Raw genomic sequence first — 24,038 nt, 5'->3', positions numbered from 1 at the left:
GTCGGCACCTCGGACGGCGCGAATAAGCGCATCGAGGGTCGACTCCTCGAGGCCGCGCCTACGAATTTAGCGCGTCGACACCTCGGACTGAGCGAATAAGCGCATCGAAGGTTGACTCCTCGAGCGAGCGGCTAGGCATTTCGCGCGTCGGCATCTCGGACTGCGCGAATAAGCGCATCGAGGGTCGACTCCTCGAGGCCGCGGGTACGAATTTCGCGCGTCGACACCTCGGACTGAGCGAATAAGCGCATCGAAGGTTGACTCCTCGAGCGCGCGGCTAGGCATTTCGCGCGTCGGCACCTCGGACTGCGCGAATAAGCGAATCGAGGGTCGACTCCTCGAGCCCATGGCTAGGAATTCAGCGTGTCGATACCTCGGACTGCGCGAATAAGCGCATCGAGGGTTGACTCCTCGAGCCCGCAGCTAGGCATTTCGCGCGTCGGCACCTCGGACTGCGCGAATGAGCGCATCGAGTGTCGACTCCTCGAGCCCGCGGCTAGGCATTTCGCGCGTCGGCACCTCGGACTGCGTGAATAATTGCATCGAGGGTCGACTCCTCGAGCCTGCGGCTAGGAATTGCGCGTGTCGACACCTCGGACTGCGCGAATCAGCGCATCGACCATTGACTCCTCGAGCCCGCGGATAGGCATTTCGCGCGTAGGCAGCTCGGACTACGCGATTAAGCGCATCGAGGGTCGAGTCCTCGAGTCAACAGCTAGGCATTTTGCGCGTCGGCACCTAGGACTGCGCGAATCAGCACATCGATGGTTGACTCCTCGAGCCCGCGGCCAGGAATTTCGCGCGTCGGCACCTCGGATTGCGCGAATAAACTCATCGTGGGTCGACACCTCGAGCCCGCGGATGGGAATTTCGCGTGTCGACACTTCGGACTGTGCGAATAAGCGCATCGAGGGTCGACTCCTCGAGCCGCGGCTAGGCATTTCGCGCGTCGACACCTCGGACTGCGCGAATAAGCGCATCGACGGTCGACTCCTCGAGCCGGTGGCTAGTAAGTTCGCTTGTCGACACCTCGGACTGCGCGAATAAGCGCATTGTGGGTGGACTCCTCGAGCCCGCGGCTAGGAATTTCGCGTATCGACACCTCGGACTGCGCGAATAAGCCCATCCAGGGTTGACTCCTAGAGCCCTCTGCTAGGCATTTCGCGCGTCGACACCTCTGACTGCGCGAATAAGCGCATCGAGGGTGGACTCCTCGAGCCCGCGGGTACGAATTTCGCGCGTCGACACCTCGGACTGTGCGAATCAGCGCATCGAGGGTTGACTCCTGGAGCCCGCGGCTAGGAATTTTGCACATCGACACCTCGGACTGCGCGAGTAAGCGCATCCAGGGTTGACTCCTCGAGGCCGCTGCTAGGCATTTCGCGAGCGGCACCTCGGACTGCGCGAATAAGCGCATCGAGGGTCGACTCCTCGAGCCCGCGGCCACAAATTTCGTGCTTCGGCACCTCGGACTGCGTGAACAAGCGCGTCGAGTGTCAACTCCTCGAGCCCGTGACAAGGCATTTCGCGCGTCGGCACCTTGGACTGCGCGAATAAATGCATCGAGGGTCGACTCCTCGAGCCCGAGGCTAGGCATTTCGCGCGTCGGCCTCTCGGACTTTGCGAATAAGCGCAACGAGGGTCGACTCCTCCAACCCGCGGCTAGGAATTTCGCTTATCGACACCTCGGACTGCGCGAATAAGCGCATCGAGAGTCGACTCCACGAGCCTGCGGCTAGGCATTTCGCGCGTCGACATCTCGGACGGCGCGAATAAGCGCATCGAGGGTCGACTCCTCGAGGCCGCGGCTAGGCATTTCGCGCGTCGGCACATCGGACTGCGCGATGAAGCGCATCGAGGGCCGCTTCTTTGAGCCTGCGGCTAGGAATTTCGAGTGTCGACACCTCGGACTGCGCGAATAAGCGCATCGAGGGTTGACTCCTCGAGCCCCCGGCTAGTCATTTCGCGCGTCGGCACCTCGGACTGCGCGAATAAGTGCATCCAGGGTCGACTCCTCGAACCCGGGGCTAGGCATATCGCGCGGCGGCCCCTCGGACTGCGCGAATAAGCGCACCGAGGTTCGACTCCTCGAGCCTGCGGCTAGGCATTTCGCGCGTCGACACCTCGGACTGCGCGAATTAGCGCATCGAGGGTGGACTCCTCGAGCCCGTGGCTAGGTATTTCGCGCGTCGGCACATCGGACTGCACGAAGAAGCGCATCGAGGGTCGCTTCTTTGAGCCTGCGGCTAGGAATTTCGAGTGTCGACACCTCGGACTGCGCGAATAAGCGTATCGAGGGTTGACTCCTCGAGCCCCCGGCTAGTTATTCGCGCGTCGGCACCTCGGACTGCGCGAATAAGCGCATCGAGTGTCGACTCCTCGAGCCCGCAGCTAGGCGTTTCGCGCGTCGGCACCTCGGACTGCGCGAATAAGCGCATCGAGGGTCGACTCCTCGAGCCCGCGGTTAGGAATTTCGTGCGTCGGCACCTCGGACTGCGCGAATAAGCGCATCGAGGGTCGACTCCTCGAGCCCGCGGCTAGGTATTTCGCGCGTCGGCACCTCGGACTGCGCGAATAAGCGCACCGAGGGTCGACTCCACGAGCCTGCGGCTAGGCATTTCGCGCGTCGACACCTCGGACGGCGCGAATAAGCGCATCGAGGGTCGACTCCTCGAGGCCGCGGCTACGAATTTCGCGCGTCGACACCTCTGACTGAGCGAATAAGCGCATCGAAGGTAGACTTCTCGAGCGCGCGGCTAGGCATTTCGCGCGTCGGCACCTCGGACTGCGCCATTAAGCGCATCGAGGGTCGACTCCTCGAGCGCGCGGCTAGGAATTCAGCGTGACGATTCCTCGGACTGCGCGAATAAGCGCCTCGAGGGTCGAGTCCTCGAGACCGCAGCTAGGCATTTTGCGCGTCGGCACCTCGGACTGCGCGAATAAGCGCATCGAGGGTCGACTGCTCGAGCCCGCGGCTAGGCATTTCGCGCGTGGGCACCTCGGACTGCGCGAATAAACGCATCGAGTGTCGACTCCTCGAGCTCGCAACAAGGCATTTCGCGCGTCCGCACCTCGGACTGCGCGAATAAGTGCATCCAGGGTCGACTCCTCGAGCCCGCGGCTACGAATTTCGTGCTTCGGCACCTCGGACTGCGCGAACAAGCGCGTCGAGTGTCAACTCCTCGAGCCCGTAACAAGGCATTTCGCGCGTCGGCACCTTGGACTGCGCGAATAAGTGCATCGAGGGTCGACTCCTCGAGCCCCAGGCTAGTCATTTCGCGCGTCGGCACCCCGGACTCCGCGAATAAGCGCATCCAGGGTCGACTCCTCGAGCCCGCGGCTAGTAATTTCGCTTGTCGACACCTCGGAATGCGCGAATAAGCGCATCGAGGGTCGACTCCTCGAGCACGCGGCTAGGCATTTCGCGCGTCGACACCTCGGACTGCGCGAATAAGCGCATCGAGGGTCGAATCCTCGAGGCCGCGGCTAGGAATTTCTCGCGTCGACACCTCGGACTGCGTGAGTAAGCGCATCGAGGGTCGATTTTTTGAGCCCGCGGCAAGGAATTTCGAGTGTCGACAACTCGGACTGCGCGAATAAGCGCAGCGAGGGTTGACTCCTCGAGCCCCCGGCTAGTCATATTGCGCGTCGGCACCTCGGACTGCGCGAATAAGCGCATGGAGGGTAGACTGCTCGAGCCCGCGGCTAGGCATTTCGCGCGTGGGCACCTCGGACTGCGCGAATAAACGCATCGAGTGTCGACTCCTCGAGCCCGCAGCTAGGCGTTTCGCGTGTCGGCACCTCGGACTGCGCGAATAAGCGCATCGAGGGTCGACTGCTCGAGCCCGCGGCTAGGTATTTCGCGCGTCGGCACCTCGACTGCGCGAATAAGCGCACCGAGGGTCGACTCCACGAGCCTGCGGCTAGGCATTTCGCGCGTCGACATCTCGGACGGCGCGAATAAGCGCATCGAGGGTCGACTCCTCGAGGCCGCGGCTACGAATTTCGCGCGTCGACACCTCTGACTGAGCGAATAAGCGCATCGAAGGTTGACTCCTCGAGCGCGCGGCTAGGCATTTCGCGCGTCGGCACCTCGGACTGCGCGAATAAGCGCATCGAGGGTCGACTCCTCGAACGCGCGGCTAGGAATTCAGCGTGACGATTCCTCGGACTGCGCGAATAAGCGCCTCGAGGGTCGAGTCCTCGAGACCGCAGGTAGGCATTTTGCGCGTCGGCAGCTCGGACTGCGCGAATAAGCGCATCGAGGGTCGACTCTTCGAGCCCGCGGCTAGGCATTTCGCGCGTCAGCACCACGGACTGCGCGAATGAGCGCATCGCGTGTCGACTCCTCGAGCCCGCGGCTAGGCATTTCGCGCGTCGGCACCTCGGACTGCGCGAATAAGTGCATCGAGGGTCGACTCCTCGAGCCCGCGGCTAGCAATTTCGTGCTTCGGCACCTCGAACTGCGCGAACAAGCTCATCGAGTGTCGACTCCTCGAGCTCGCAACAAGGTATTTCGCGCGTCCGCACCTCGGACTGCGCGAATAAGTGCATCGAGGGTCGACTCCTCGAGCCCGCGGCTACGAATTTCGTGCTTCGGCACTTCGGACTGCGCAAACAAGCGCGTCGAGTGTCAACTCCTCGAGCCCGTGACAAGGCATTTCGCGCGTCGGCACCTTGGACTGCGCGAATAAGTGCATCGAGGGTCGACTCCTCGAGCCCCCGGCTAGTCATTTCGCGCGTCGGCACCCCGGACTCCACGAATAAGCGCATCCAGGGTCGACTCCTCGAGCCCGGGGCTAGGCATTTCGCGCGTCGGCACCTCGGACGGCGCGAATAAGCGCATCGAGGGTCGACTCCTCGAGGCCGCGCCTACGAATTTAGCGCGTCCACACCTCGGACTGAGCGATTAAGCGCATCGAAGGTTGACTCCTCGAGCGAGCGGCTAGGCATTTCGCGCGTCGGCACCTCGGACTGCGCGAATAAGCGCATCCAGGGTCGACTCCTCGAGCCCCGGGCTAGGCATTTCGCGCGTCGGCACCTCGGACTGCGCGAATAAGCACACGAAGGGTCGAATCCTCGAGGCCGCGGCTACGAATTTCGCGCGTCGACACCTCGGACTGAGCGAATAAGCGCATCGAAGGTTGACTCCTCGAGCCCGCGGCTAGGCATATCGCGCGTCGGCACCTCGGACTGCGCGAATAAGCGCGTCGAGGGTTTACTCCTCGAGCCCGCAGCTAGGCATTTCGCGCGTCGGCCCCTCGGACTGCGCGAATGAGCGCATCGAGTGTCGACTCCTCGAGCGCGCGGCTAGGCATTTCGCGCGTCGGCACCTCGGACTGCGCGAATAAGCGCATCGAGGGTCGACTCCTGGAGCCCGCGGATAGGCATTTCACGCGTCGGCACCTCGGACTGCGCGAATCAGCGCAACGACCATTGACTCCTCGAGCCCATGGATAGGCATTTCGCGCGTCGGCCTCTCGGAATTTGCGAATAAGGGCATCGAGGGTCGACTCCTCGAACCCGCGGCTAGGCATTTCGCGCGTAGGCACCTCGGACTGCGCGAGTAAGCGCATCAAGTGTCGAGTCCTCGAGCCCGCGTCTAGGCATTTTGCGCGTCGGCACCTAGGACTGCGCGAATCAGCGCATCGATGGTTGACTCCTCGAGCCCGCGGCTAGGCATTTCGCGCGTCGCCACCTCGGACTGCGCGAATAAGCGCATCCAGGGTCGACTCCTCGAGCACGGGGCTAGGCATTTCGCGCGTCGGCACCTCGGAATGCGCGAATAAGCGCACCGAGGGTCGACTCCACGAGCCTGCGGCTAGGCATTTCGCGCGTCGGCATCTCGGACTGCGCGAATAAGCGCATCGAGGGTCGACTCCTCGAGGCCGCGGGTACGAATTTCGCGCGTCGACACCTCGGACTGAGCGAATAAGCGCATCGAAGGTTGACTCCTCGAGCGCGCGGCTAGTCATTTCGCGCGTCGGCACCTCCGACTGCGCGAATAAGCGAATCGAGGGTCGACTCCTCGAGCCCATGGCTAGGAATTCAGCGTGTCGATACCTCGGACTGCGTGAATAAGCGCATCGAGGGTTGACTCCTCGAGCCCGCAGCTAGGCATTTCGCGCGTCGGCACCTCGGACTGCGCGAATGAGCGCATCGAGTGTCGACTCCTCGAGCCCACGGCTAGGCATTTCGCGCGTCGGCACCTCGGACTGCGTGAATAATTGCGTCGAGGGTCGACTCCTCGAGCCTGCGGCTAGGAATTGCGCGTGTCGACACCTCGGACTGCGCGAATTAGCGCATCGACCATTGACTCCTCGAGCCCGCGGATAGGCATTTCGCGCGTAGGCAGCTCGGACTGCGCGATTAAGCGCATCGAGGATCGAGTCCTCGAGTCAACAGCTAGGCATTTTGCGCGTCGGCACCTAGGACTGCGCGAATCAGCGCATCGATGGTTGACTCCTCGAGCCCATGGCTAGGAATTCAGCGTGTCGATACCTCGGACTGCGTGAATAAGCGCATCGAGGGTTGACTCCTCGAGTCCGCAGCTAGGCATTTCGCGCGTCGGCACCTCGGACTGCGCGAATGAGCGCATCGAGTGTCGACTCCTCGAGCCCACGGCTAGGCATTTCGCGCGTCGGCACCTCGGACTGCGTGAATAATTGCGTCGAGGGTCGACTCCTCGAGCCTGCGGCTAGGAATTGCGCGTGTCGACACCTCGGACTGCGCGAATTAGCGCATCGACCATTGACTCCTCGAGCCCGCGGATAGGCATTTCGCGCGTAGGCAGCTCGGACTGCGCGATTAAGCGCATCGAGGGTCGAGTCCTCGAGTCAACAGCTAGGCATTTTGCGCGTCGGCACCTAGGACTGTGCGAATCAGCGCATGGAGGGTAGACTGCTCGAGCCCGCGGCTAGGCATTTCGCGCGTGGGCACCTCGGACTGCGCGAATAAACGCATCGAGTGTCGACTCCTCGAGCCCGCAGCTAGGCGTTTCGCGTGTCGGCACCTCGGACTGCGCGAATAAGCGCATCGAGGGTCGACTCCTCGAGCCCGCGGCTAGGTATTTCGCGCGTCGGCACCTCGGACTGCGCGAATAAGCGCACCGAGGGTCGACTCCACGAGCCTGCGGCTAGGCATTTCGCGCGTCGACATCTCGGACGGCGCGAATAAGCGCATGGAGAGTCAACTCCTCGAGGCCGCGGCAACGAATTTCGCGCGTCGACACCTCTGACTGAGCGAATAAGCGCATCGAAGGTTGACTCCTCGAGCGCGCGGCTAGGCATTTCGCGCGTCGGCACCTCGGACTGCGCGAATAAGCGCATCGAGGGTCGACTCCTCGAACGCGCGGCTAGGAATTCAGCGTGACGATTCCTCGGACTGCGCGAATAAGCGCCTCGAGGGTCGAGTCCTCGAGACCGCAGGTAGGCATTTTGCGCGTCGGCAGCTCGGACTGCGCGAATAAGCGCATCGAGGGTCGACTCTTCGAGCCCGCGGCTAGGCATTTCGCGCGTCAGCACCTCGGACTGCGCGAATGAGCGCATCGCGTGTCGACTCCTCGAGCCCGCGGCTAGGCATTTCGCGCGTCGGCACCTCGGACTGCGCGAATAAGTGCATCGAGGGTCGACTCCTCGAGCCCGCGGCTAGCAATTTCGTGCTTCGGCACCTCGAACTGCGCGAACAAGCTCATCGAGTGTCGACTCCTCGAGCTCGCAACAAGGCATTTCGCGCGTCCGCACCTCGGACTGCGCGAATAAGTGCATCGAGGGTCGACTCCTCGAGCCCGCGGCTGCGAATTTCGTGCTTCGGCACTTCGGACTGCGCAAACAAGCGCGTCGAGTGTCAACTCCTCGAGCCCGTGACAAGGCATTTCGCGCGTCGGCACCTTGGACTGCGCGAATAAGTGCATCGAGGGTCGACTCCTCGAGCCCCCGGCTAGTCATTTCGCGCGTCGGCACCCCGGACTCCACGAATAAGCGCATCCAGGGTCGACTCCTCGAGCCCGGGGCTAGGCATTTCGCGCGTCGGCACCTCGGACGGCGAGAATAAGCGCATCGAGGGTCGACTCCTCGAGGCCGCGCCTACGAATTTAGCGCATCCACACCTCGGACTGAGCGATTAAGCGCATCGAAGGTTGACTCCTCGAGCGAGCGGCTAGGCATTTCGCGCGTCGGCACCTCGGACTGCGCGAATAAGCGCATCCAGGGTCGACTCCTCGAGCCCCGGGCTAGGCATTTCGCGCGTCGGCACCTCGGACTGCGCGAATAAGAACACGAAGGGTCGAATCCTCGAGGCCGCGGCTACGAATTTCGCGCGTCGACACCTCGGACTGAGCGAATAAGCGCATCGAAGGTTGACTCCTCGAGCCCGCGGCTAGGCATATCGCGCGTCGGCACCTCGGACTGCGCGAATAAGCGCGTCGAGGGTTTACTCCTCGAGCCCGCAGCTAGGCATTTCGCGCGTCGGCCCCTCGGACTGCGCGAATGAGCGCATGGAGTGTCGACTCCTCGAGCGCGCGGCTAGGCATTTCGCGCGTCGGCACCTCGGACTGCGCGAATAAGCGCATCGAGGGTCGACTCCTGGAGCCCGCGGATAGGCATTTCACGCGTCGGCACCTCGGACTGCGCGAATCAGCGCAACGACCATTGACTCCTCGAGCCCATGGATAGGCATTTCGCGCGTCGGCCTCTCGGAATTTGCGAATAAGGGCATCCAGGGTCGACTGCTCGAACCCGCGGCTAGGCATTTCGCGTGTAGGCACCTCGGACTGCGCGAGTAAGCGCATCAAGTGTCGAGTCCTCGAGCCCGCGTCTAGGCATTTTGCGCGTCGGCACCTAGGACTGCGCGAATCAGCGCATCGATGGTTGACTCCTCGAGCCCGCGGCTAGGCATTTCGCGCGTCGCCACCTCGGACTGCGCGAATAAGCGCATCCAGGGTCGACTCCTCGAGCACGGGGCTAGGCATTTCGCGCGTCGGCACCTCGGAATGCGCGAATAAGCGCACCGAGGGTCGACTCCACGAGCCTGCGGCTAGGCATTTCGCGCGTCGGCATCTCGGACTGCGCGAATAAGCGCATCGAAGGTTGACTCCTCGAGCCCATGGCTAGGAATTCAGCGTGTCGATACCTCGGACTGCGTGAATAAGCGCATCGAGGGTTGACTCCTCGAGCCCGCAGCTAGGCATTTCGCGCGTCGGCACCTCGGACTGCGCGAATGAGCGCATCGAGTGTCGACTCCTCGAGCCCACGGCTAGGCATTTCGCGCGTCGGCACCTCGGACTGCGTGAATAATTGCGTCGAGGGTCGACTCCTCGAGCCTGCGGCTAGGAATTGCGCGTGTCGACACCTCGGACTGCGCGAATTAGCGCATCGACCATTGACTCCTCGAGCCCGCGGATAGGCATTTCGCGCGTAGGCAGCTCGGACTGCGCGATTAAGCGCATCGAGGGTCGAGTCCTCGAGTCAACAGCTAGGCATTTTGCGCGTCGGCACCTAGAACTGCGCGAATCAGCGCATCGATGGTTGACTCCTCGACCCCATGGCTAGGAATTCAGCGTGTCGATACCTCGGACTGCGTGAATAAGCGCATCGAGGGTTGACTCCTCGAGCCCGCAGCTAGGCATTTCGCGCGTCGGCACCTCGGACTGCGCGAATGAGCGCATCGAGTGTCGACTCCTCGAGCCCACGGCTAGGCATTTCGCGCGTCGGCACCTCGGACTGCGTGAATAATTGCGTCGAGGGTCGACTCCTCGAGCCTGCGGCTAGGAATTGCGCGTGTCGACACCTCGGACTGCGCGAATTAGCGCATCGACCATTGACTCCTCGAGCCCGCGGATAGGCATTTCGCGCGTAGGCAGCTCGGACTGCGCGATTAAGCGCATCGAGGGTCGAGTCCTCGAGTCAACAGCTAGGCATTTTGCGCGTCGGCACCTAGGACTGCGCGAATCAGCGCATGGAGGGTAGACTGCTCGAGCCCGCGGCTAGGCATATCGCGCGTGGGCACCTCGGACCGCGCGAATAAACGCATCGAGTGTATACTCCTCGAGCCCGCAGCTAGGCGTTTCGCGTGTCGGCACCTCGGACTGCGCGAATAAGCGCATCGAGGGTCGACTCCTCGAGCCCGCGGCTAGGTATTTCGCGCGTCGGCACCTCGGACTGCGCGAATAAGCGCACCGAGGGTCGACTCCACGAGCCTGCGGCTAGGCATTTCGCGCGTCGACATCTCGGACGGCGCGAATAAGCGCATCGAGGGTCGACTCCTCGAGGCCGCGGCTACGAATTTCGCGCGTCGACACCTCTGACTGAGCGAATAAGCGCATCGAAGGTTGACTCCTCGAGCGCGCGGCTAGGCATTTCGCGCGTCGGCACCTCGGACTGCGCGAATAAGCGCATCGAGGGTCGACTCCTCGAACGCGCGGCTAGGAATTCAGCGTGACGATTCCTCGGACTGCGCGAATAAGCGCCTCGAGGGTCGAGTCCTCGAGACCGCAGGTAGGCATTTTGCGCGTCGGCAGCTCGGACTGCGCGAATAAGCGCATCGAGGGTCGACTCTTCGAGCCCGCGGCTAGGCATTTCGCGCGTCAGCACCTCGGACTGCGCGAATGAGCGCATCGCGTGTCGACTCCTCGAGCCCGCGGCTAGGCATTTCGCGCGTCGGCACCTCGGACTGCGCGAATAAGTGCATCGAGGGTCGACTCCTCGAGCCCGCGGCTAGCAATTTCGTGCTTCGGCACCTCGAACTGCGCGAACAAGCTCATCGAGTGTCGACTCCTCGAGCTCGCAACAAGGCATTTCGCGCGTCCGCACCTCGGACTGCGCGAATAAGTGCATCGAGGGTCGACTCCTCGAGGCCGCGCCTACGAATTTAGCGCGTCCACACCTCGGACTGAGCGATTAAGCGCATCGAAGGTTGACTCCTCGAGCGAGCGGCTAGGCATTTCGCGCGTCGGCACCTCGGACTGCGCGAATAAGCGCATCCAGGGTCGACTCCTCGAGCCCCGGGCTAGGCATTTCGCGCGTCGGCACCTCGGACTGCGCGAATAAGCACACGAAGGGTCGAATCCTCGAGGCCGCGGCTACGAATTTCGCGCGTCGACACCTCGGACTGAGCGAATAAGCGCATCGAAGGTTGACTCCTCGAGCCCGCAGCTAGGCATTTCGCGCGTCGGCCCCTCGGACTGCGCGAATGAGCGCATCGAGTGTCGACTCCTCGAGCGCGCGGCTAGGCATTTCGCGCGTCGGCACCTCGGACTGCGCGAATAAGCGCATCGAGGGTCGACTCCTGGAGCCCGCGGATAGGCATTTCACGCGTCGGCACCTCGGACTGCGCGAATCAGCGCAACGACCATTGACTCCTCGAGCCCATGGATAGGCATTTCGCGCGTCGGCCTCTCGGAATTTGCGAATAAGGGCATCGAGGGTCGACTCCTCGAACCCGCGGCTAGGCATTTCGCGCGTAGGCACCTCGGACTGCGCGAGTAAACGCATCAAGTGTCGAGTCCTCGAGCCCGCGTCTAGGCATTTTGCGCGTCGGCACCTAGGACTGCGCGAATCAGCGCATCGATGGTTGACTCCTCGAGCCCGCGGCTAGGCATTTCGCGCGTCGCCACCTCGGACTGCGCGAATAAGCGCATCCAGGGTCGACTCCTCGAGCACGGGGCTAGGCATTTCGCGCGTCGGCACCTCGGAATGCGCGAATAAGCGCACCGAGGGTCGACTCCACGAGCCTGCGGCTAGGCATTTCGCGCGTCGGCATCTCGGACTGCGCGAATAAGCGCATCGAGGGTCGACTCCTCGAGGCCGCGGGTACGAATTTCGCGCGTCGACACCTCGGACTGAGCGAATAAGCGCATCGAAGGTTGACTCCTCGAGCGCGCGGCTAGTCATTTCGCGCGTCGGCACCTCGGACTACGCGAATAAGCGAATCGAGGGTCGACTCCTCGAGCCCATGGCTAGGAATTCAGCGTGTCGATACCTCGGACTGCGTGAATAAGCGCATCGAGGGTTGACTCCTCGAGCCCGCAGCTAGGCATTTCGCGCGTCGGCACCTCGGACTGCGCGAATGAGCGCATCGAGGGTCGACTCCTCGAGGCCGCGGATGGGAGTTTCGCGTGTCGACACTTCGGACTGTGCGAATAAGCGCATCGAGGGTCGACTCCTCGAGCCGCGGCTAGGCATTTCGCGCGTCGACACCTCGGACTGCGCGAATAAGCGCATCGACGGTCGACTCCTCGAGCCCGCGGCTAGTAATTTCGCTTGTCGACACCTCGGACTGCGCGAATAAGCGCATTGTGGGTGGACTCCTCGAGCCCGCGGCTAGGAATTTCGCGTATCGACACCTCGGACTGCGCGAATAAGCCCATCCAGGGTTGACTCCTAGAGCCCTCTGCTAGACATTTCGCGCGTCGGCACCTCTGACTGCGCGAATAAGCGCATCGAGGGTGGACTCCTCAAGCCCGCGGGTACGAATTTCGCGCGTCGACACCTCGGACTGCGCGAATCAGCGCATCGAGGGTTGACTCCTGGAGCCCGCGGCTAGGAATTTTGCGCATCGACACCTCGGACTGCGCGAGTAAGCGCATCCAGGGTTGACTCCTCGAGGCCGCTGCTAGGCATTTCGCGAGCGGCACCTCGGACTGCGCGAATAAGCGCCTCGAGGGTCGAGTCCTCGAGACCGCAGCTAGGCATTTTGCGCGTCGGCACCTCGGACTGCGCGAATAAGCGCATCGAGGGTCGACTCTTCGAGCCCGCGGCTAGGCATTTCGCTAGTCAGCACCTCGGACTGCGCGAATGAGCGCATCGCGTGTCGACTCCTCGAGCCCGCGGCTAGGCATTTCGCGCGTCGGCACCTCGGACTGCGCGAATAAGTGCATCGAGGGTCGACTCCTCGAGCCCGCGGCTAGCAATTTCGTGCTTCGGCACCTCGAACTGCGCGAACAAGCTCATCGAGTGTCGACTCCTCGAGCTCGCAACAAGGCATTTCGCGCGTCCGCACCTCGGACTGCGCGAATAAGTGCATCGAGGGTCGACTCCTCGAGCCCGCGGCTACGAATTTCGTGCTTCGGCACCTCGGACTGCGCGAACAAGCGCGTCGAGTGTCAACTCCTCGAGCCCGTGACAAGGCATTTCGCGCGTCGGCACCTTGGACTGCGCGAATAAGTGCATCGAGGGTCGACTCCTCGAGCCCCCGGCTAGTCATTTCGCGCGTCGGCACCCCGGACTCCGCGAATAAGCGCATCCAGGGTCGACTCCTCGAGCCCGCGGCTAGTAATTTCGCTTGTCGACACCTCGGAATGCGCGAATAAGCGCATCGAGGGTTGACTCCTCGAGCCCGCGGCTAGGCATTTCGCGCGTCGACACCTCGGACTGCGCGAATAAGCGCATCGAGGGTCGACTCCTCGAGGCCGCGGCTAGGAATTTCTCGCGTCGACACCTCGGACTGCGTGAGTAAGCGCATCGAGGGTCGATTTTTTGAGCCCGCGGCAAGGAACTTCGAGTGACGACAACTCGGACTGCGCGAATAAGCGCAGCGAGGGTTGACTCCTCGAGCCCCCGGCTAGTCATTTTGCGCGTCGGCACCTCGGACTGCGCGAATAAGCGCATGGAGGGTCGACTGCTCGAGCCCGCGGCTAGGCATTTCGCGCGTGGGCACCTCGGACTGCGCGAATAAGCGCATCGAGTGTCGACTCCTCGAGCCCGCAGCTAGGCGTTTCGCGCGTCGGCACCTCGGACTGCGCGAATAAGCGCATCGAGGGTCGACTCCTCGAGCCCGCGGCTAGGTATTTCGCGCGTCGGCACCTCGGACTGCGCGAATAAGCGCACCGAGGGTCGACTCCACGAGCCTGCGGCTAGGCATTTCGCGCGTCGACATCTCGGACGGCGCGAATAAGCGCATCGAGGGTCGACTCCTCGAGGCCGCGGCTACGAATTTCGCGCGTCGACACCTCGGACTGAGCGAATAAGCGCATCGAAGGTTGACTCCTCGAGCGCGCGGCTAGGCATTTCGCGCGTCGGCCCCTCGGACTGCGCGAATAAGCGCATCGAGGGTCGACTCCTCGAGCGCGCGGCTAGGAATTCAGCGTGAGGATTCCTCGGACTGCGCGAATAAGCGCCTCGAGGGTCGAGTCCTCGAGACCGCAGGTAGGCATTTTGCGCGTTGGCAGCTCGGACTGCGCGAATAAGCGCATCGAGGGTCGACTCTTCGAGCCCGCGGCTAGGCATTTCGCGCGTCAGCACCTCGGACTGCGCGAATGAGCGCATCGCGTGGCGACTCCTCGAGCCCGCGGCTAGGCATTTCGCGCGTCGGCACCTCGGACTGCGCGAATAAGTGCATCGAGGGTCGACTCCTCGAGCCCGCGGCTAGCAATTTCGTGCTTCGGCACCTCGAACTGCGCGAACAAGCTCATCGAGTGTCGACTCCTCGAGCTCGCAACAAGGCATTTCGCGCGTCCGCACCTCGGACTGCGCGAATAAGTGCATCGAGGGTCGACTCCTCGAGCCCGCGGCTACGAATTTCGTGCTTCGGCACTTCGAACTGCGCAAACAAGCGCGTCGAGTGTCAACTCCTCGAGCCCGTGACAAGGCATTTCGCGCGTCGGCACCTTGGACTGCGCGAATAAGTGCATCGAGGGTCGACTCCTCGAGCCCCCGGCTAGTCATTTCGCGCGTCGGCACCCCGGACTCCGCGAATAAGCGCATCCAGGGTCGACTCCTCGAGCCCGGGGCTAGGCATTTCGGGCGTCGGCACCTCGGACTGCGCGAATAAGCGCACCGAGGGTCGACTCCACGAGCCTGCGGCTAGGCATTTTGCGCGTCGACATCTCGGACGGCGCGAATAAGCGCATCGAGGGTCGACTCCTAGAGGCCGCGGCTACGAATTTAGCGCGTCGGCACCTCGGACTGAGCGAATAAGCGCATCGAAGGTTGACTCCTCGAGCCCGCGGCTAGGCATTTCGCGCGTCAGCACCTCGGACTGCGCGAATGAGCGCATCGAGTGTCGACTCCTCGAGCCCGCGGCTAGGCATTTCGCGTGTCGGCACCTCGGACTGCGCGAATAAGCGCATCGAGAGTTGACTCCTCGAGCCCCCGGCTAGTCATTTCGCGCGTCGGCACCTCGGACTGCGCGAATAACCGCATCCAGGGTCGACTCCTCGAGCCCCGGGCTAGGCATTTCGCGCGTCGGCACCTCGGACTGCGCGAATAAGCACACGAAGGGTCGAATCCTCGAGGCCGCGGGTACGAATTTCGCGCGTCGACACCTCGGACTGAGTGAATAAGCGCATCGAAGGTTGACTCCTCGAGCCCGCGGCTATGCATATCGCGCGTCGGCATCTCGGACTGCGCGAATAAGCGCGTCGAGGGTTTACTCCTCGAGCCCGCAGCTAGGCATTTCGCGCGTCGGCCCCTCGGACTGCGCGAATGAGCGCATCGAGTGTCGACTCCTCGAGCGCGCGGCTAGGCATTTCGCGCGTCGGCACCTCGGACTGCGCGAATAAACGCATCGAGGGTCGACTCCTGGAGCCCGCGGCTAGGCATTTCACGCGTCGGCACCTCGGACTGCGCGAATCAGCGCATCGACCATTGACTCCTCGAGCCCATGGATAGGCATTTCGCGCGTCGGCCTCTCGGAATTTGCGAATAAGGGCATCGAGGATCGACTCCTCGAACCCGCGGCTAGGCATTTCGCGCGTAGGCACCTCGGACTGCGCGAGTAAGCGCATCAAGTGTCGAGTCCTCGAGCCCGCGTCTAGGCATTTTGCGCGTCGGCACCTAGGACTGCGCGAATCAGTGCATCGATGGTTGACTCCTCGAGCCCGCGGCTAGGCATTTCGCGCGTCGCCACCTCGGACTGCGCGAATAAGCGCATCCAGGGTCGACTCCTCGAGCACGGGGCTAGGCATTTCGCGCGTCGGCACCTCGGACTGCGCGAATAAGCGCACCGAGGGTCGACTCCACGAGCCTGCGGCTAGGAATTTCGCGCGTCGGCATCTCGGACTGCGCGAATAAGCGCATCGAGGGTCGACTCCTCGAGGCCGCGGGTACGAATTTCGCGCGCCGACACCTCGGACTGAGCGAATAAGCCCATCGAAGGTTGACTCCTCGAGCGCGCGGCTAGGCATTTCGCGCGTCGGCACCTCGGACTGCGCGAATAAGCGAATCGAGGGTCGACTCCTCGAGCCCATGGCTAGGAATTCAGCGTGTCGATACCTCGGACTACGCGAATAAGCGCATCGAGGGTTGACTTCTCGAGCCCGCAGCTAGGCATTTCGCGCGTCGGCACCTCGGACTGCGCGAATGAGCGCATCGAGTGTCGACTCCTCGAGCCCGCGGCTAGGCATTTCGCGCTTCGGCACCTCGGACTGCGTGAATAATTGCATCGAGGGTCGACTCCTCGAGCCTGCGGCTAGGAATTGCGCGTGTCGACACCTCGGACTGCGCGAATCAGCGCATCGACCATTGACTCCTCGAGCCCGCGGATAGGCATTTCGCGCGTAGGCAGCTCGGACTGCGCGATTAAGCGCATCGAGGGTCGAGTCCTCGAGTCAACAGCTAGGCATTTTGCGCGTCGGCACCTAGGACTGCGCGAATCAGCGCATCGATGGTTGACTCCTCGAGCCCGCGGCTAGGAATTTCGCGCGTCGGCACCTCGGATTGCGCGAATAAACTCATCGTGGGTCGACACCTCGAGCCCGCGGATGGGAATTTCGCGTGTCGACACTTCGGACTGTGCGAATAAGCGCATCGAGGGTCGACTCCTCGAGCCGCGGCTAGTAATTTCGCTTGTCGACACCTCGGACTGCGCGAATAAGCGCATTGTGGGTGGACTCCTCGAGCCCGCGGCTAGGAATTTCGCGTATCGACACCTCGGACTGCGCGAATAAGCCATCCAGGGTTGACTCCTAGACCCCTCTGCTAGGCATTTCGCGCGTCGACACCTCTGACTGCGCGAATAAGCGCATCGAGGGTGGACTCCTCGAGCCCACGGGTACGAATTTCGCGCGTCGACACCTCGGACTGCGCGAATCAGCGCATCGAGGGTTGACTCCTGGAGCCCGCGGCTAGGAATTTTGCGCATCGACACCTCGGACTGCGCGAGTAAGCGCATCCAGGGTTGACTCCTCGAGGCCGCTGCTAGGCATTTCGCGAGCGGCACCTCGGACTGCGCGAATAAGCGCATCGAGGGTCGACTCCTCGAGCCCGCGGCTACAAATTTCGTGCTTCGGCACCTCGGACTGCGCGAACAAGCGCGTCGAGTGTCAACTCCTCGAGCCCGTGACAAGGCATTTCGCGCGTCGGCACCTTGGACTGCGCGAATAAGTGCATCGAGGGTCGACTCCTCGAGCCCGAGGCTAGGCATTTCGCGCGTCGGCACCTCGGACTGCGCGAATCAGGGCATCGAGGTTTGACACCTAGAGCCCGCGGCTAGGAATTTCGCGCGTCGGCCTCTCGGACTTTGCGAATAAGCGCATCGAGGGTCGACTCCTCGAACCCGCGCCTAGGCATTTCGCGCGTTGGCACCTCGGACTGCGTGATTAAGCGCATCGATGGTTGACTCCTCGAGCCCGCGGCTAGGCATTTCGCGCGTCGGCACCTCGGACTGCGCGAATAAGTGCATCGAGGGTCGACTCCTCGAGCCCGCGGCTAGGAATTTCGCTTATCGACACCTCGGACTGCGCGAATAAGCGCATCGAGGGTCGACTCCTCGAGCCCGCGGCTAGGCATTTCGCGCGTCGGCACATCGGACTGCGCGATGAAGCGCATCGAGGGTCGCTTCTTTGAGCCTGCGGCTAGGAATTTCGAGTGTCGACACCTCGGACTGCGCGAATAAGCGCATCGAGGGTTGACTCCTCGAGCCCCCGGCTAGTCATTTCGCGCGTCGGCACCTCGGACTGCGCGAATAAGTGCATCCAGGGTCGACTCCTCGAGCCCGGGGCTAGGCATATCGCGCGGCGGCACCTCGGACTGCGCGAATAAGCGCACCGAGGTTCGACTCCTCGAGCCGGCGGCTAGGCATTTCGTGCATCGACACCTCGGACTGCGCGAATTAGCGCATCGAGGGTGGACTCCTCGAGCCCGTGGCAAGGTATTTCGCGCGTCGGCACATCGGACTGCACGAAGAAGCGCATCGAGGGTCGCTTCTTTGAGCCTGCGGCTAGGAATTTCGATTGTCGACACCTCGGACTGCGCGAATAAGCGCATCGAGGGTTGACTCCTCGAGCCCCCGGCTAGGCGTTTCGCGCGTCGGCACCTCGGACTGCGCGAATAAGCGCATCGAGGGTCGACTCCTCGAGCCCGCGGTTAGGAATTTCGTGCGTCGGCACCTCGGACTGCGCGAATAAGCGCATCGAGGGTCGACTCCTCGAGCCCGCGGCTAGGTATTTCGCGCGTCGGCACCTCGGACTGCGCGAATAAGCGCACCGAGGGTCGACTCCACAAGCCTGCGGCTAGGCATTTCGCGCGTCGACATCTCGGACGGCGCGAATAAGCGCATCGAGGGTCGACTCCTCGAGGCCGCGGCTACGAATTTCGCGCGTCGACACCTCTGAATGAGCGAATAAGCGCATCGAAGGTTGACTTCTCGAGCGCGCGGCTAGGCATTTCGCGCGTCGGCACCTCGGACTGCGCGAATAAGCGCATCGAGGGTCGACTCCTCGAGCGCGCGGCTAGGAATTCAGCGTGACGATTCCTCGGACTGCGCGAATGAGCGCCTCGAGGGTCGAGTCCTCGAGACCGCAGCTAGGCATTTTGCGCGTCGGCACCTCGGACTGCGCGAATAAGCGCATCGAGGGTCGACTCTTCGAGCCCGCGGCTAGGCATTTCGCGCGTCAGCACCTCGGACTGCGCGAATGAGCGCATCGCGTGTCGAATCCTCGAGCCCGCGGCTAGGCATTTCGCGTGTCGGCACCTCGGACTGCGCGAATAAGTGCATCGAGGGTCGACTCCTCGAGCCCGCGGCTAGCAATTTCGTGCTTCGGCACCTCGAACTGCGCGAACAAGCTCATCGAGTGTCGACTCCTCGAGCTCGCAACAAGGCATTTCGCGCGTCCGCACCTCGGACTGCGCGAATAAGTGCATCGAGGGTCGACTCCTCGAGCCCGCGGCTACGAATTTCGTGCTTCGGCACCTCGGACTGCGCGAACAAGCGCGTCGTGTGTCAACTCCTCGAGCCCGTGACAAGGCATTTCGCGCGTCGGCACCTTGGACTGCGCGAATAAGTGCATCGAGGGTCGACTCCTCGAGCCCCCGGCTAGTCATTTCGCGCGTCGGCACCCCGGACTCCGCGAATAAGCGCATCCAGGGTCGACTCCTCGAGCCCGCGGCTAGTAATTTCGCTTGTCGACACCTCGGAATGCGCGAATAAGTGCATCGAGGGTCGACTCCTCGAGCCCGCGGCTAGGCATTTCGCGCGTCGACACCTCGGACTGCGCGAATAAGCGCATCGAGGGTCGACTCCTCGAGGCCGCGGCGTCGACACCTCGGACTGCGTGAGTAAGCGCATCGAGGGTCGATTTTTTGAGCCCGCGGCAAGGAATTTCGAGTGTCGACAACTCGGACTGCGCGAATAAGCGCAGCGAGGGTTGACTCCTCGAGCCCCCGGCTAGTCATTTTGCGCGTCGGCACCTCGGACTGCGCGAATAAGCGCATCAAGGGTCGACTCCTCGAGCCCGCGGCTAGGCATTTCGCGCGTCGGCACCGCGGACTGCGCGAATAAGCGCATCGAGTTTCGACTCCTCGAGCCCGCAGCTAGGCGTTTCGCGCGTCGGCACCTCGGACTGCGCGAATAAGCGCATCGAGGGTCGACTCCTCGAGCCGGCGGCTAGGTATTTCGCGCGTCGACATCTCGGACGGCGCGAATAAGCGCATCGAGGGTCGACTCCTCGAGGCCGCGGCTACGAATTTCGCGCGTCGACCCCTCTGACTGAGCGAATAAGCGCATCGAAGGTTGACTCCTCGAGCGCGCGGCTAGGAATTCAGCGTGACGATTCCTCGGACTGCGCGAATAAGCGCCTCGAGGGTCGAGTCCTCGAGACCGCAGGTAGGCGTTTTGCGCGTCGGCAGCTCGGACTGCGCGAATAAGCGCATCGAGGGTCGACTCCTCGAGCGCGCGGCTAGGAATTCAGCGTGACGATTCCTCGGACTGCGCGAATAAGCGCCTCGAGGGTCGAGTCCTCGAGACCGCAGGTAGGCATTTCGCGCGTCAGCACCTCGGACTGCGCGAATGAGCGCATCGCGTGTCGACTCCTCGAGCCCGCGGCTAGGCATTTCGCGCGTCGGCACCTCGGACTGTGCGAATAAGTGCATCGAGGGTCGACCCCTCGAGCCCGCGGCTAGCAATTTCGTGCTTCGGCACCTCGAACTGCGCGAACAAGCTCATCGAGTGTCGACTCCTCGAGCTCGCAACAACGCATTTCGCGCGTCCGCACCTCGGACTGCGCGAATAAGTGCATCGAGGGTCGACTCCTCGAGCCCGCGGCTACGAATTTCGTGCTTCGGCACTTCGGACTGCGCAAACAAGCGCGTCGAGTGTCAACTCCTCGAGCCCGTGACAAGGCATTTCGCGCGTCGGCACCTTGGACTGCGCGAATAAGTGCATCGAGGGTCGACTCCTCGAGCCCCCGGCTAGTCATTTCGCGCGTCGGCGCCCCGGACTCCGCGAATAAGCGCATCCAGGGTCGACTCCTGGAGCCCGGGGCTAGGCATTTCGCGCGTCGGCAACTCGGACTGCGCGAATAAGCGCACCGAGGGTCGACTCCACGAGCCTGCGGCTAGGCATTTTGCGCGTCGACATCTCGGACGGCGCGAATAAGCGCATCGAGGGTCGACTCCTCGAGGCCGCGGCTACGAATTTAGCGCGTCGACACCTCGGACTGAGCGAATAAGCGCATCGAAGGTTGACTCCTCGAGCGAGCGGCTAGGCATTTCGCGCGTCGGCACCTCGGACTGCGCGAATAAGCGCATCGAGGGTCGACTCCTCGAGCCCGCGGCTAGGAATTCAGCATGTCGATACCTCGGACTGCGCGAATAAGCGCATCGAGGGTTGACTCCTCGAGACCGCAGCTAGGCATTTCGCGCGTCGGCACCTCGGACTGCGCGAATAAGCTCATCTAGGGTCGACTCTTCGAGCCCGCGGCTAGGCATTTCGCGCGTCAGCACCTCGGACTGCGCGAATGAGCGCATCGAGGGTCGACTCCTCGAGCGCGCAGCTAGGAATTCAGCGTGACGATTCCTCGGAATGCGCGAATAAGCGCCTCGAGGGTCGAGTCCTCGAGACCGCAGGTAGGCATTTTGCGCGTCGGCAGCTCGGACTGCGCGAATAAGTGCATCGAGGGTCGACTCTTCGAGCCCGCGGCTAGGCATTTCGCGCGTCAGCACCTCGGACTGCGCGAATGAGCGCATCGCGTGTCGACTCCTCGAGCCCGCGGCTAGGCATTTCGCGCGTCGGCACCTCGGACTGCGCGAATAAGTGCATCGAGGGTCGACACCTCGAGCCCGCGGCTGGCAATTTCGTGCTTCGGCACCTCGAACTGCGCGAACAAGCTCATCGAGTGTCGACTCCTCGAGCTCGCAACAAGGCATTTCGCGCGTCCGCACCTCGGACTGCGCGAATAAGTGCATCGAGGGTCGACTGCTCGAGCCCGCGGCTACGAATTTCGTGCTTCGGCACTTCGGACTGCGCAAACAAGCGCGTCGAGTGTCAACTCCTCGAGCCCGTGACAAGGCATTTCGCGCGTCGGCACCTTGGACTGCGCGAATGAGTGCATCGAGGGTCGACTCCTCGAGCCCCCGGCTAGTCATTTCGCGCGTCGGCACCCCGGACTCCGCGAATAAGCGCATCCAGGGTCGACTCCTCGAGCCCGGGGCTAGGCATTTCGCGCGTCGGCACCTCGGACTGCGCGAATAAGCGCACCGAGGGTCGACTCCACGAGCCTGCGGCTAGGCATTTTGCGCGTCGACATCTCGGATGGCGCGAATAAGCGCATCGAGGGTCGACTCCTCGAGGCCGCGGCTAAGAATTTAGCGCGTCGACACCTCGGACTGAGCGAATAAGCGCATCGAAGGTTGACTCCTCGAGCGAGCGGCTAGGCATTTCGCGCGTCGGCACCTCGGACTGCGCGAATAAGCGCATCGAGGGTCGACTCCTCGAGCCCGCGGCTAGGAATTCAGCGTGTCGATACCTAGGACTGCGCGAATAAGCGCATCGAGGGTCGGCTCCTCGAGACCGCGGCTAGGCATTTCGCGAGCGGCACCTCGGACTGCGCGAATAAGCGCATCGAGGGTCGACTCCTCGAGCCCGCGGCTACGAAATTCGCTTGTCGACACCTCGGACTGCGCGAATAAGCGCATCGAGGGTCGACTCCTCGAGCCCGCGGGTACGAATTTCGCACGTCGACACTTCGGACTGCGCGAATCAGAGCATCGAGGGTCGACTCCTCGAGCCCGCGGCTAGGAATTCAGCGTGTCGATACCTCGGACTGCGCGAATAAGCGCATCGAGGGTTGACTCCTCGAGACTGCGGCTAGGCATTTCGCGAGCGGCACCTCGGACTGCGCGAATAAGCGCATCGAGGGTCGACTCCTCGAGCCCGCGTCTACGAAATTCGCTTGTCGACACCTTGGACTGCGCGAATAAGCGCATCGAGGGTCGACTCCTCGAGCCCGCGGCTAGGAATTTGTGCGTCGGCACCTCGGACTGCGCGAATAAGCGCATTGAGGGTCGACTCCTCGAACCCGCGGCTAGGTATTTCGCGCGTCGGCACCTCGGACTGCGCGAATAAGCGCACCGAGGGTCGACTCCACGAGCCTGCGGCTAGGCATTTCGCGCGTCGACATCTCGGACGGCGCGAATAAGCGCATCGAGGGTTGACTCCTCGAGGCCGCGGCTACGAATTTCGCGCGTCGACACCTCGGACTGAGCGAATAAGCGCATCGAAGGTTGACTCCTCGAGCCCGCGGATGGGAATTTCGCGTATCGACACTTCGGACTGTGCGAATAAGCGCATCGAGGGTCGACTCCTCGAGCCGCGGCTATGCATTTCGGGCGTCGGCACCTCGGACTGCGCGAATAAGCGCATCGAGGGTCGACTCCTCGAGCCCGCGGCTAGTAATTTCGCTTGTCGACACCTCGGACTGCGCGAAAAGCGCATCGAGGGTCGACTCCTCGAGCCCGCGGCTAGGCATTTCGCGCGTCGACGCCTCGGACTGCGCGAATAAGCGCATCGAGGGTCGACTCCTCGAGGCCGCTGCTAGGAATTTCTCGCGTCGACACCTCGAACTGCTTGAGTAAGCGCATCAAGGCTCGATTTTTTGAGCCCGCGGCTAGGAATTTCGAGTGTCGACACCTCGGACTGCGCGAATAAGCGCAGCGAGGGTTGACTCCTCGAGCCCCCGGCTAGTCATTTCGCGCGTCGGCACCTCGGACTGCGCGTAAGCGCATCGAGCTTTGACTCCTCGAGCCCGTGGCTAGGCATTTCGCGAGTCGGCACCTCGTACTGCGCGAATAAGCGCATCGAGTGTCGACTCCTCGAGCCCGCGGCTAGGCATTTCGCGTGTCGGCACCTCGGACTGCGCGAATAAGCGCATCGAGTGTCGACTCCTCGAGCCCACAGCTAGGCATTTCGCGCGTCGGCACCTCGGACTGCGCGAATAAGCGCACCGAGGGTCGACTCCACGAGCCTGCGGCTAGGCATTTCGCGCGTCGACATCTCGGACGGCGCGAATAAGCGCATCGAGGGTCGACTCCTCGATGCCGCGGCTACGAATTTCGCGCGTCGACACCTCTGACTGAGCGAATAAGCGCATCGAAGGTTGACTCCTCGAGCGCGCGGCTAGGCATTTCGCGCGTCGGCACCTCGGACTGCGCGAATAAGCGCATCGAGGGTTGACTCCTCGAGCGCGCGGTTAGGAATTCAGCGTGACGATTCCTCGGACTGCGCGAATAAGCGCCTCGAGGGTCGAGTCCTCGAGACCGCAGGTAGGCATTTTGCGCGTCGGCAGCTCGGACTGCGCGAATAAGCGCATCGAGGGTCGACTCTTCGTG

The sequence above is a fragment of the Dermacentor variabilis genome, unplaced genomic scaffold, assembly GCF_050947875.1.
Source record: "Dermacentor variabilis isolate Ectoservices unplaced genomic scaffold, ASM5094787v1 scaffold_16, whole genome shotgun sequence".
In the NCBI taxonomy this organism is placed as follows: Eukaryota; Metazoa; Arthropoda; class Arachnida; order Ixodida; family Ixodidae; genus Dermacentor; species Dermacentor variabilis.
Note: the sequence above shows the minus strand (reverse complement) of the source record.